This window comes from Apodemus sylvaticus, chromosome 19, assembly GCF_947179515.1.
Source record: "Apodemus sylvaticus chromosome 19, mApoSyl1.1, whole genome shotgun sequence".
Taxonomy (NCBI): Eukaryota; Metazoa; Chordata; class Mammalia; order Rodentia; family Muridae; genus Apodemus; species Apodemus sylvaticus.
The window spans coordinates 36,328,273-36,342,781 of record NC_067490.1 but is presented as its reverse complement, the minus strand read 5'-3'; positions in this window follow the sequence as shown (position 1 = coordinate 36,342,781).

The window sequence follows — 14,509 nt, the reverse complement described above, 5'->3', positions numbered from 1 at the left end:
AGTGAATATAGATAAAAAATATATATATATATAGCTCATGGTTTACAATTGCTTAAAATTGGTCCATTTTTAATACTAATTCTTAATTTTTACAGTTTATGCAAATGTAATTCAAATTTCAAAGAACAAAGGATATGTTCTCTAAATGACTATCTTTTAGGTATTTGAAAGCTAACCCAAAGGCTAGAGAGACAGCTACAATATCCTTATATATAATTGATCTTTAAAAAAGGTGCCTGGACAAGACTCTTTAAGGCAAGGCACATAAAATTTATATCCCAGACAGGCTATGTAAAAGCAATCGGATGTACAAGCATATTATTTATATCATCAAAAGGGTAATGGCTTAAAAAATAATTTTGCATCTTGTACACATCAAATTATAAAGATTTGTTCTTGATGTCCTCAATTTCTATTCTACCACATAATGGTGTTAATCCTAGAGGTCTTAATTATTACAGATAAATGATACTCATATGTCTAATTTAGAAGATTAAAAAATATGTGCATGTGACTAATGATTCATTTTTAGGCTTTCTAGTTGCAACTGTTCTAACAGAAAAAGCAATTAAAAATGCTAAGTTTATTTTCTATAATTACATAGTTATTGCCTATGTTATGGTATATACTTTGTGTTCCAACTTAAATTAATAAAACAATATCTTCTTGGAAGAGAGAAGAGAGGAGAAATTGTGTTCTCGTGCATATCATTTAAATTATTCTTGCATATTTTAAAGAAAAATTTAAAATTTGGAAGCCAAGGAACTCCTTGCTGAGTGTACATGACATCCTGTAATTAGGCATACTGATGTCTAAATGAAATGAAGGAATTCACTTTTTGACATAGGCCATGATCCTGATTTAATATTGGGGAAGAAGGCATGTCCCCTATGTTTTTTCCACAGAATGCTGCAGAAGCATGCTAGCTACCAGAGTGATTGGTGTGGCTTGCTGAAGATATGCTGACTGTGTGCTTGCTAAATGCCCAGACAATGGTAACATAAGAGCTATATTGGGTATATGTTCTTGACTTACCTTAATTGTCAAATGTCCCAGGTTAGATAAATTGCCTAGCTTCAAGCTATTAGACTTTATGGGACAGAACATGGAGACTGTTAAGCTAGCTTAGGAAAAAATAATCTAAAGAGGAATTATAATGACTCTTCTCCTTATTGTGATCAGCTGACTCAACCATAGACTGGTCTAGAAATAATTCCAATATTGAAGATTCCAATTTTGAAGATGGCTACCAATCTTCAGCCAGCTGTGTTAATTTAAAATACAGTCTCCACTTGTCCTGAGAAGTAACAGCTTATCTCTTGATACACAAGGCTACCTCTCCCACCCCAGAGGCCATGCTTTGTGTCTTTTGAGTTGTTAATTTGCAACTGAGTTGGATACTTCACGGACAAGTTAAATCCGCTCCACCTTTAACTCTTGACCTTCTTTGTTAAGCAGACTGGCTGTCTCCACCCAGGCTCACCTGGATGGAGGGACTGCATGTCTGTTAAAGACACTTGCAGACCCCCTGGCTTCAAAACTCACACAAGTGGATCTCCAAAAAGGGAGCCACATAGAACTCAGATCTATGTTTGTTTGTTTATGAACAAACATGGGTACCAGTGAGACGTGTGAGGCAAGGCACCGCATGGGGAGGTGAATTTCTGCTTCTGAGTCCCCAGGAAGTACACCTAATTGCGTAGAGGTTAACGTCGAGAGGCTGTCCTTAAAATAATAAGGGAGCCTATTACCCCTCCTCTGAAAAAGATGTTATACAATATTTAAGAGGAATTATGTTCAATTCTTCCCCTCCTGGTAAGGCCCACCTTCTTATGAAGGATATTTATCCACTTGTTTTCTACCTCCTTGTTTTCAAATTAATAAAAAGGGAGGAAATGTACAGAGCCATATTGGGGCAGTCATGTACGTAGTCTGAGTTTGACATTGGTCAAGGACAATCCCTGTCTTCGGGGCAGGAATCTGCCATTAGGACAAAATAGGGAACCAGGTTAAAGCAGGAATTTTTATCCTTGGGTGGAGTGCTAAGAGTGTACTTGACTATGGTCAAGGTTAACTTCTCCCAGATAGCCAGGATCCTGCTCCACCTAGGGTGGAGTGCTTGAAGTAAAGGTTAAGTTCATTGTTCCTCCAAGTCTAGGAATTCCTGAATTAAGCAGGTGACCCACCCAGCTGCTGGAGCAGTCAAGACGAGGACCTCCAAGAGAAGCTAGACAACTTCCACCACAGCTCAGCCTGGAGTCTGGGGGGAAGGGTTTGCCCAAACTGTTAAAAAATCTGGCACCATTAAAGTTTCCAGCTTTGATCAGTGAATATTATCTTGGCCATTTTTCTTCTTGCCCCTTCCCTATCCTTCAGGTTCTCTTCCAGCAACCCAGTCATAATAGCTGCTGGCAGCTATGGAATCCAACATATTGGGGAATTGAGTCCATTGATGTTAAGAGATATAAAGGAATAGTGATTGTTGCTTCCTGTTAATTTTGATGTAATTTTTATGTTTTTGTGGAGATCTTCTTTGGGTTTGTTGCAAGAAGATTAATTTCTTGCTTTTTCTTGTGTGTATTTCCCCTCCTTTTGTTGCTGTTTTCCATTCATTATCTTTTGAAGGACTGGATTTGTGGAAAGATATTATGTAAATTTGTTTTTTGTCATGGAATACCTTGGTTTCTCCATCTATGGTAATTTAGAGATTTGCTGGGTATAGCAACCTGTGTTGACATTTGTGTTCCCTTAGGGTCTGTTCCCTTAGGGTCCAGGCTCTTTTGGCTTTCATAGTCTCTGATGACAAGTCTTGTGTAATTCTGATAGGTCTACCCTTATATGTTTCTTGACCTTTAACCCTTACTGCTTTCAATATTCTTTCTTTGTTTAGTGCATTTTGAGTCTTAATTTTTATGTGATGGGACAAATTTCTTCTCTGGACAAATCTATTTGGAGTTCTGTAGGCTTCTTGTATGTTCATGGTCATCTCTTTCTTTAGGTTAATGAAGTTTTCTTCTATAATTTTGTTGAAGACATTTCTGGCCTTTTAAGTTTTAAATTTTCATGCTCTTCTATACCTATAAACCTTAGGTTTGGTCTTCTTATTTTACCCTGGACTTTCTGGATGTTTTGGGTAAGGAGCTTTTGCATTTTGCATTTTCTTTGACTATTGTGTCAATGCTTTCTATGGTATCTTCTGCATCTGAGATTCCCTCATCTATCTCTTATATTTAGTTGTTGATGCTTGCATCTATGACTCCTAACTTCTTTTCTAGATTTTCTAGGAAAATCCAGAGTTGTTTCACATTGTGATTTCTTCATTGTTTCTACCTCTGTATTTAGACCCTGAATGGTTTTGTTCAATTCCTTCACATGTTTTTTGTGTTTTCCTGTAGTTCTTTAAGGGCTTCTCCCAGTTTTCTTGTGTTCTCCTGTATTTCTTTAAATTGGTACAGCATAGTGGGGTATTCCTGTGACAACCTGACTATGTTTTGGGGAGGACTCTGGAAGGACTTTGGAACTTTGAGCTTCAAAAGCTGTTATAATATTAAGATCTTGGTGAAAAGTTCTGTAGGAGCTTGGTATACAATGTTATGAACAGTGTAAAAGATGGAGGCCTGGCTTGTGAAATTTCAGAGGGAATATTAAAGACTCTTACAGTGGCCATGTTTTGATTGTGAAGATTCTGTGGTTTTGGTTAGCTGGGGCTGAAGAATCAGCTGTGAGTAACAAGATACCAGAACCACTAAAACAAACCTTTGTGTTACTGGGACTATTGATGCTGGTTAGCTGGAGCTAAGAAATTAGTGGTGATTAAGAAGAGACCAGCATCACTAAGATGAAATCTTCTTGGAAGTGTTTTCTGAGAGCATAGAGAGTGTGTTCCAGAAATAGACAAACTTGTATTTTGTGCTGTGGCTGGACTTGGTACTGTGTAAGAGTCACCCAGATGGTACTGGTTTTGAAGGCATAAAGGGGTCATGAAGAGCAGTTGAAGCTCTTGGCACAGTGAGAGGTGACAGAAGGCCATTGATGAAGGTGCAGCCACAGTTGAAATTGATGGCCCAGGACTTGAACGGGTCATGCATAGGAGCAGAGGCTTGTCACCATGAAGAGAGCCTATGAGAGGCTATTGGTGAAGCCTAATTACAGTAGAAGTCAGCAGTGTTTTGGAGATGCCAGTGCCATGAGATGACCACCAAGAACAGCAGCAGCAGTGGAGTACAGGCAGGTGGAGCCTAGAAGACAAGCTGTGTACTACAAAGGGCAGAGCTGTAGAAGTGACCCACACCCTTGGAGGAGCCCAGAAGATTGTGAGTTGGATCCCAAACATTGAACCATTGGAGTTTGAGTTTTGCTTTTGATTGTGACTGTGCCCTGATATGTTTCCCTCTTGATGAAAGAAAGTATTTTAGTGGAGCCCACAGTTAAAAGACTTTGAATTTTAAAGATATTGGACATATTCAAGGTGATTGAACTTTTAATATGTAAAGACTGTGGGACTTTTAAAGTAATTTAGATCCTGGGGATGAATAAGAAAGTAAGGCTTGAGGCTTAATAGTGATGTGTTTGTGTGTCAAATTGACAAGGGGTCAATTGTACTGGCTAGTTTTGTGTGTCAACTTGACACAGGCTGGAGTTATCACAGAGAAAGGAGCTTTAGTTGGGGAAGTGCCTTCATGAGATCCAGCTGTGGGGCATTTTCTCAATTAGTGATCAAGTGGGGAGGGCCCCCTTGTGGGTGGTACTTCCTTTGGGCTGGTGCTCTTGGTTTCTATAAGAGAGCAGGCTGAGCAACCCAATAAGAAACATCCCTTCATGGCCTCTGCATCAGCCCCTGCTTCCTGACCTGCTTGAGTTCCAGTCCTGACTTACTTAGTGATGAACTGCAATGTGGAAGTGTCAGCTCAACAAATCCTTTCCTCCTCAACTTGCTTCTTGGTCATGATGTTTGTGCAGGAATAGAAACCCTGACTAAGACAGGGAGTTATTTATTTCCTTCTTGAAGCCCTCTATCAGCATCACGGGCTGTGATTTTAAATCCAAATCTTGCTTTTCTGATGTGTTAGGGTATCCAGGACTTGCTGTTGTGGGAGCATTGGGTTTGGATGGTGCTGTGTTGCCTTGATTTCTGTTAGTAATGTTCCTTAATTTGCCTTTTGCCATCTGGTTATCTCTGATGTTAGTTGGTTCTGCTTTCGGGCTGGTGCTTGTCCCACCTTTGTGCCTATAAGCCTGTCTCAACACCCCTGGGTGACCAGCACTTCACTGGCACAGAGTGATGTGTCTCTGACCAGCTCCTGGGTGCAGGTGAGGCACTGGCAGACCGAGTCCCAAGTGATCTTACATTCAGATGTTCCCTGACTTGCTAGCTGTAACAGCCTGCTCAGTTGCAGGTGCAGAAGGGAAGGTGGTGGCCTCACCTCTCACCTCAGGACTCCCTGAAGAGCAGAAGTTCCCTGTCAGGATAGGTGCAAAGAAGCCTTTGTTGCTGCCCAGCTCCTTGGGAAGGTAGAGCCCTGTCTGATGAAGTCCCAAGTGATCTTACACTGGGGTGAGCCCTGCATTTCTGGCTGCACCCATCTGCTCAGTCACAGGAGCAATGGTGGTGGCTTCCTTACGTCCTTCTTAAAGTCCTCTATCATCATTATGACAAGTGATTTTAGATACACTATCTTGCTTTTAGGGTATTATGTTGTATCCAGGACTTGCTATGGTGATAAAAGTGGTTCTGAGGATGCCAAGTAACCTTGATTTCTGTTGCTTGTTTCCTATACTTGTCCCCTTGCCTGGTTATCTCTAGTGGCACATGCCCTTATTATATCTGACTTGAGCCTGTCTTCCTGTGATACTGATTGTGTCATAATTCCTCTGAAACAAACTGTTGCTTTGCTGTGATTCTGGGATCATGTGCTACTGAGATCCTGTTTCTATCTGAGCTTCTGGGAGTCAAGGTGCCTCTGGGATTCTGAGATCCTGGTGTGACCGATCTCCTGGGATCCCTGTATCCTGTGATCCTGGGCAAGTTAGTGTGCCTGGAATTAGAGCCAGGGTGTTGTAGGACTGTGGTGTTTGTAGGTCTGCTCAGAGCCCAGGCCCAGAAAAATCTGGCCTCCCATCACAAAATAATCAAAACACAAAATGTGCGAAAGCAGAAAAATATTAAAAGCATTAAGGGGAAAACTCAAGAAACATAAAGGTAGACCTAACAGAATTACACAAGACTTATCAATAGAGACTCTATAAGGCAGAAGATCTTGGGCAGGTGTTATACAGACACAAAAAGAACACAAATGTCAGCTCAGACTACTATATCCAGCAAACTCTCAATTACCATAGATGGAGAAACCAAGATATTCCATCACAATTCAAAATTAAAAATTATCTTTCCATCAATTCAGCCCTACAGAAAAAAATAGAAGGAAAACTCCAACACAACGAGGGAAACTAAATTAAAAAAAATGCAAGAAATTAATCTCCTCACAATTCAAAAGAAGAAAAACATAATTCAACTTCCAACAGCAAAAATAACAGGAAGCATCAATCCTTGGTCCTTAATATCTCTCAAAGTCAATGGATTCAACTCACCAATAAAATGACATAGACTAACAGACTGTATACAGAAACAAGATCCAGCATTTTCCTGCATATGTGAAACACACCTCAGTGACAAAGACAGTCATTACCTCAAAGTAAAAGGCTAGGGAAAAGTTCCAAGCATATGGAACAAAAAAATCATGCTGGAGTATCAATTCTATTTTCCAATAAATAAACTTTCACACAAAAGTTATCAATAAAGATCAGGAAGAATACTACATACCATTTGAAGGGAAAAAAATCTACCAAGATGAACTGTCAATTCTGAACATCTATGCCCCAAATACAAGGATATCAACACTTGTAAATGAAATATCATGGAAACTCAAAGCACACACTGAACCTTACCCAACAATAGTAGGACACTTCAACACCCCACTCTCAGCAATGAACAGAGCATGAAAACAGAAACTAAACAGGGACGCAGTAAAACTAATAGTTATAAAACAAATGGACTTAACAGATAGCTCGAAAACATTTCATCCTAAAATGTAATATTATTCCTTTTTCCCAGGACTTCATGGTTCCTTCACTGAAACTGACCATTTAATTGGACACCAAACAAGCCTCAACCAATGTAAGATGGAAATAATCCCATGCATACTCCAGAACACCAAAGACTAAGGATGCTCTTTAATAACAACAAAACTTCAGAAAACCCACATACACATGGAAACTGAAAAACTCTCTACCCAGTGATAGCCTGCTCAGGGACAAAATAAAGAAATTGAAACTTCTTAGAATTTAATGAAAATGAAGGCACAACAAACCCAACATTATGGAATACAATGAAAAGAGTGCTGAGATGAACACTCCTAGATCTGAGTGCCTCCATCAAGAATTTGTTTAGATTATACACTAGCACATTAACAGCATATATGGAAGTCCTAGAACAAAAAGAAACAAACACACCAAAGAGGAATAGACAGTAGAAAATAATCAAACCCCAGGCTGAAATCAACCAGGTAGAAACAAAGAAAACTAAACAAAACCTGGATCTGGTTCTTTGAGAAAATCAGCAAGATGGATATGCCCTTAGCCAGTATAATGAAGGGGTACAGAGAAACTATCCAAATTAAAAACATTGAAATGAAAAGGGAGACATAACAACAGAAATTGAAGGAATTCAAAAATTGTCATATCGTACTACAAAAGCATATGCTCAACAAAACTGGAAAATCTGGTATAAGTGGACAATTTTCTAGGCAGATATCAGGTACCAAAGTAAAATCAGGATCAGACAAACCATCTAAACAGTCCCATAACCTCTAAAGGAACAGAAACAGTCATTAAAAATCTCCTAATTTAAAAACCCCAGGACTAGTTGGTTTTAGTGCAGAGTTCTATCTGATCTTCAAAGAAGAGCTAGTACTGATACTTTTCAAACTATTCCACAAAATAAAAAGAGAAAGAACACTACTTAGTTCTATGAAGCCACAGTTACACTGATACCAAACCACACAAAGACCCAACAAAGATAGAGAACTTCAACTAATTTCTCTCATGAATAATGATGAAAAAATAATTAATAAAATTCTTACAAATTGAATCCAATCACATGACAATATGGTCATTCACCATCATCAAGTAGGATTTATCCGAAGGATGTAGGGATGGTTCAGTATTTGGAAATCTATCAAATTAATGTTCTAAATGCACATACACAAAGAAATACACAATGTTGTCATTAGATTCTGAAAAAGCCATTGATAAACAACAATTCCCTTTCATGTTAAAAGTATTGGAGAGATAAGGAATTCAAGGCCCATACCTAAGCATAATAAAACCAATATATATCAAACAAAATAGACAACATCAAACAAAACGGAGAGAAACTTGAAGCATTAGCACCAAAATCAGGGACAAACAACACTGTCCATTCTTCCCCTATCTATTCAACATAGTACTTGAAGTTTGAGCAAGGGGAATTAGGCTATAAAACAAGATCAAATGATACATATTGGAAAGTAATAATTGTAGTAATTCAAGATATCACTATATTCAGATGATATGATTATATACATAAGCAACCCCAAAAAATCATGAGAGAGCTTCTACGGCTGATAAACATCTTCAGTAAAATGGCTGAATAAAAAGTTAACTCATAGAAATCATAAACTTTCCTTTACTCAAAGAGTAAATAGGCTGAGAAAGAAGTTAGGCAAATGACACCCTTCACAACAGTCACAAGTAATATAAAATATCTTCTTGAGATTCTAGCCAAGTAAGTGAAATATCTGTCTGACAACTTCAAGAAACCGAAGAAGACATCAGAAGATGGAAAGATCTCCCATGATCATAGATGGGCAGGATTAAAATGTTAATCTTATGTCCATCTTATGAAATGCCCACCTTATGAAAAGTCATATTCAGATTCAATACACTGCCAAATAAAATCAAAACTCACGTTTTCACAGAGATAAAAATGGCAGTTCTCAAATTCATCTGGAATAACAAAAAATGCAGAATAGAAAAACCATTCTCAACTTCTGGGGAATCACCATCCCTGACCTCAAGCTTTATTACAAATCAATAGTGATTTTTTAAAAACTGCATGATTTTGGTACAGGTACAGGCAGTCAGTTCAATCGAATAGAGTTGAAGACACAAAAATGAGTCCACACATCTATGGTCACTTGATCTTTGACAAAGTTTCCAAGACAAAGGCACTAAAACCATCCAGTAGAAAAAAGAAAGCATTCTCAACAAATGGTGCTGATTCGACTGGTTTTTGCCATGTAGAAGACTGTAGATTGATCCATTCCTTTCTCCTTATGCAAAGTTCAACTTTAAGTGTATCAAAGTCCTTAATATAAAACCAAATATGCAGATTACAAGAGAAGAGAAAGTGGAAAAAATCCCAAGCATATTAGCAGAGTGGGGAATTTCCTGAACAGAACAATTGCTTATGCTCTAAGGTCAAAAATTTTCAAATGGGACTTCATAAAATTTCAAAGCTTATGTAAGGCAAAAGAGACTGTCAATAGGGAAAAAAACAGCAAACCAAAGATTGGAAAAGATCTTTACCAACCCTAAATCGGATAGAATGCTAATATCCTAAATATACAAAGAACTGAAGAAGTTAAACTCCAGGGAACCTAATAACCCCCTTTTTAGGGCTACAGAAAATTCTCAAGTGAGGAATCTTGAGTGGCCATGAAGCACCTAAAGAAATATTCAACATCCTTAGTCATCAGGGAAATGCAAATCAAAAGAACCCTGTTATTTTACAACATTATGAATGGCTAAGGTCAAAAGCTCATGTGAAGGCAAATGTTAGCAAGGACTAGAAGAAATTAGAACACTACTCTGTTGCTGTTAAGATTGTAAGCAGGTATAATCACTCTGGAAATCAGTCTGGTTGTTCCTCGGAAAATTAGATATAGTATTACCTGAGGAACCAGCTATACCACTCCTGAACATATATCCAAAAGATGCTCCAACATATAACAAAGACACATGATCCACCATGTCCACATGATCCCAGATTTCCTCAATAGAAGAGTGAATACAGAAAATTTGGTGAGTTTACAAAATGGAATACTACACAACTATTAGAAACAATGACTTCATGAAATTTGCAGGAAACTTCATAGAGCTATAAATTATCAACTTTAGTGAGATATTCCATCACAAAAGAATACTCATGGTATGTCCTCACTGGTAAGTGAATATTAGCCAAAAATGTTGGAATACCCATGATTCACCTCACAGACCACATCAAACCCATGAAGAAGGAAGACCATAGTGTGGATACTTCAGTTCTTCTCAGAAGTTGAAAGAAAATAATCATGGATTTGGAGTGTCAGAAGGATCAGGGAGGTGGAGAAGACACAGAGGGAAAGGGCAGCAGATTCAGATGTGAAAGGAGACAGGATATGTACAGAGGGTCAGTAAATTGAACAGCAGTGTATATTGGTGGGATATGGGGTACAGAGTGTATCTACTAGAAAGTCCAAAGTGCAAAGGGATTCAAGGCATCCCCAGGAACCAGGAGGGATGACATTAGCCAAAATACCCAACAAAAGGGAGAGGGGACCTTTAGAGACCATATGCAATGCATATGCATGGTTCCTGGTTGAGGGAAGGGATCTCAGAAATATTAATCAAGAATATCTCCCATCAAAAGAAAATTCACAAGCTGGGCAGTGGTGGCACACACCTGCAATCCTAGCACTTGGAAGGGAGAGGCAGGCGGATTTCTGAGTTCGAGGACAGCTTGTTCTACAGAGTGAGCTCCAGGATAGCCAGGGCTACACAGAGAAACTCTGCCTCGAAAACAAAACAAAACAAAACAACAACAACAAAACAAAAAATAATTCATAGACAAAGAATGAAGCAGAGACTGAAGGAAAGGCTATCTAAAGACTGTCCCACCTAGGGAATGATCCCATCTGCAGACACAAACCCAGACATAATGCTGTTGCCAGGCAAGAAAAGCTTGCAGACAGGAGCCTGGTACAGCTTTCTCCTGAGAGGGCATACAAGGGCCTGAACAATACAATACAGATGAAAGCAGCCAACCATTAGAGCAAGCATGGCAAACCCAATGGAGGAATTAGGAGAATGATTAAAGGAGCTGAAGGGGTTAAAAATTCCACAGGAAGGGCAATATTAACCAAGCAAACCACCCAAATCCCCAAGTGACTGAAACACCATACAAAGAGTAAGCGTGTCTCCAGCTGCATATTTAGTAGAGAAATAACTTACGTGACATCTATGAGAGGGGAGCCCTTTTGTGAAGAGTGTTGTTTCCCTAATTTCTTTCTCAGCCTATTTACCCTTTGAGTATAGGAAGGTTACTGATTTGTTTGGGTTAATTTTTATATTGAGCCAGTTTGATAAAATTATATACCAGCTGTAGGAGTTCTCTGGTGAAATTTTTGGGATCACTTAAAGTATAATATCTTATAATCTGCAAATAGTGATATTTTTTATTTCTTCCTTTCCAATTTGTTTTCATTTGAAATCCTTTTGTTGTCTAATTGTTCAGGCTAGGATTTTGAGTTCTATATTGAATAGGTAATGACAGGGTGGGCAGCTTTGTCTATTCCCAACATTTAGTGTGATTGTTTCAAGTTAATCTCCATTTATTTTGATGTTGGTTACTGGTTTGCTGTACATTGCTTTTACTATGTTTAGGCATAGACCTTGAATTCCTGATCTTTCCAAGAATGAAGGAATGCTGAATTTTGTCAAATGCTTTTTCAGCATCTAATAAAATGATCATGTGGTTGTTTTCGTTGAGTTTGTTTATATAGTGGATTACTTTGATGCATTCTCATATATTGAAACATCCCTGCATCTGTGGGATGAATTAGGCTTGATCATGCTAAATGATCATTTTGATATGTACTTGGATTTGGATCTCCAGATTTTTACTGAGTATTTTTGCATCAATATTCATAAGGGAAATTGGCCTGTTGTTGTGTCTTTGTGTGGTTAAGATATAAGCATCATTGTGGTTTCATCACCACTAGGTAGTGTTCCTTCTGTTTATATTTGCAGCAGTTGTTTGAAGTGAGTTGGTATTAGGTCTTCTTTGAAGGTCTGAAAAACTATTTTGCGCTAAAACCATCTGGTCCTAGGCTTTTATTGGTTGGGAATTTGAACACATGCTTCTATTTCTTTAGGGGTTTTGGGGCTGTTTTGATGAGTTATCTCATCAACTTTGGTACCTAGTGTCTGTCTAGAAAATTGTCCATTGCATCCTGATTTTCCAGTTTTGTTGAGTATATGCTTTTTAGTATGATCTGCTGATTTTCTGGATTTCCTTGGTTTCTGTTGTTATGTCTTTCTATTCTTTTTTTCTTGTGTTTTTAGACTAGTTCTAGTAATTATCCTAACTCTTTTATAGTTGTAATTATTAGGTTGACTTGATAAGGTCACATTTACTGGATTTTGGTCAGGCAGTTTTTTAGGATTCCACATTCTCTTTGGCCTTTTAAAATTGTTTAACAAGCAACACATGTGTTTAATCTGATTTATTGAAATGGATTCTGGATGGAAGAAGAGATTGAGGGGTTGGCCATCCATCTTGGTGCAGCAGCTTTGTCTTGGTCTTGTACAGGAACTTGACCCATTCTGTACAATGAGAATATTAGCTATGATTTATCAAGAGTTCTTGAAGACTAAAATGCATCCAGGACACTATAGGTGCCCTCTTTGAATTTCAGCCCACTGGTTATTTTATACATAACAGTTTCCATAAAGTTGAGATACAGGAAATGTCCCTTGGAATGGTCTCCACCTTTGGAGAGGCAACAAGCAGAAACAGTTTGGTCTTCCATGAAGATTTTAAAATTGAGGCTTCCACATAAGTGATTGCCTCTAAATTAATTCCTAACCCCTTGACCTCATGAACCAGAGCCACAGCTTCTTCAAGATTCTTTATTGGCCTGTACCAGATGGCCCCTTTTCATTCCCCTAGAACTTGGTTTTCCCAAGATATAATTACTAAACTGTGTGATGTAAATCCTTTGTCACTCATGATTCCTGTTAACCATAGTAGGAATAGGAATTTTAGGTAGAGCCATGGAGCTCTATTTTCAATATGGATTCTTTTATGCTTGACAATCTATGAATCTCTTTCTGCTTCTTATATCTCATTTATATTTCTGCATATATTCAAGAAAATTTCTTTCTACTTTTCCATAAATGACTTTAATGAAATACTAAATTTTGTGTAAGCATACTAGAATCAAAGTAGTCTTATTTGTAACAAAATATTTAACTAAGAAACTTCTGAAACAGATTCAAGCTATCATGATACTCTCTGTCATCATGGATCATGGAACAATGAAGGTAGCTAACCATGGAACCTCTACACCTAAGAATCAAAGTGAATGTTTCTCTTCTTAAATGAATTCTCTCATGTATTTGCCATATAGTTTAAGAATGTGATGTAAGCTAGGTCCAGTACTCAGGTGGCAGAGCCTATCTAGTGTGAAACCAGTCAGATCTATATAAGTGAGTCCAAGACACCCAGAACTATGTAGACAGACACTGTCTCAGAATAACTCCAGTAAAATCCCCAGCACAACAAATGAATATAAAACACACCACAACATTTCAAGTGACATCGATTTATCTATTTATTTCAGCATATAACTGAAGTGTGATATATGTAATCTATCCAAATCTATCCAAATGACCATACCAAAAAAAAAAAAAAAAAAAAAAGATTGTCCCCAGGCCCTGGTACTATCAAGACTTAACTAAAATAGCCTTATGTGAGAAACTCATATGCTTGGAAGCATGACCTTGAATGGGATATTAGCCCAAATTTCCTGCTTTTTTCTTCTCTTTGCATCCAGTAATTGTGGTGAAAACTATTTTCTCTGCCTTATTTTACAGTGTGCATTGCTTTGCCACTGACTGTAAGTTAACAGTGTACTTAAAACAGTTGAAACTCCAAAACAAATCAGTTTTTGATTCCAATAAATGAGACATTATGAGTATTTTGTTACATTGATTTAAAGCTGACCAACTTGAGTTGGAACTGTTTGATGACTGTTCTGCATGCTGCTCCTGAATTTATGTTCTCAAATTTAGTAAGTATTGATTACAGTTGCTTATTCATTATAGTCTTTCTTCAATGAGAATTTTAGATGTACTTATAATTGTAGTTATTAAATTAAATTTATATTAAATATATAACCATTGAATTGAAATGGCGATGGTTCAGTTACTGATATGTGAAAACAGATCTGTTTTCATCTTTGTACCTTGTGATTAAACTGGCAAATGTTTACTCTTTGATTTTTATGCCATTAGCAAACCTAAACCTGTTACATTTTTTGAAAAGGCATAAGTTTATATATGCCATTTGTCTTTATTTCTCACAGCACATTTTAACAAACTTACTGATTTAACAAGGCGAATTATAGTTTCATTACAAGAATAAAGAGAT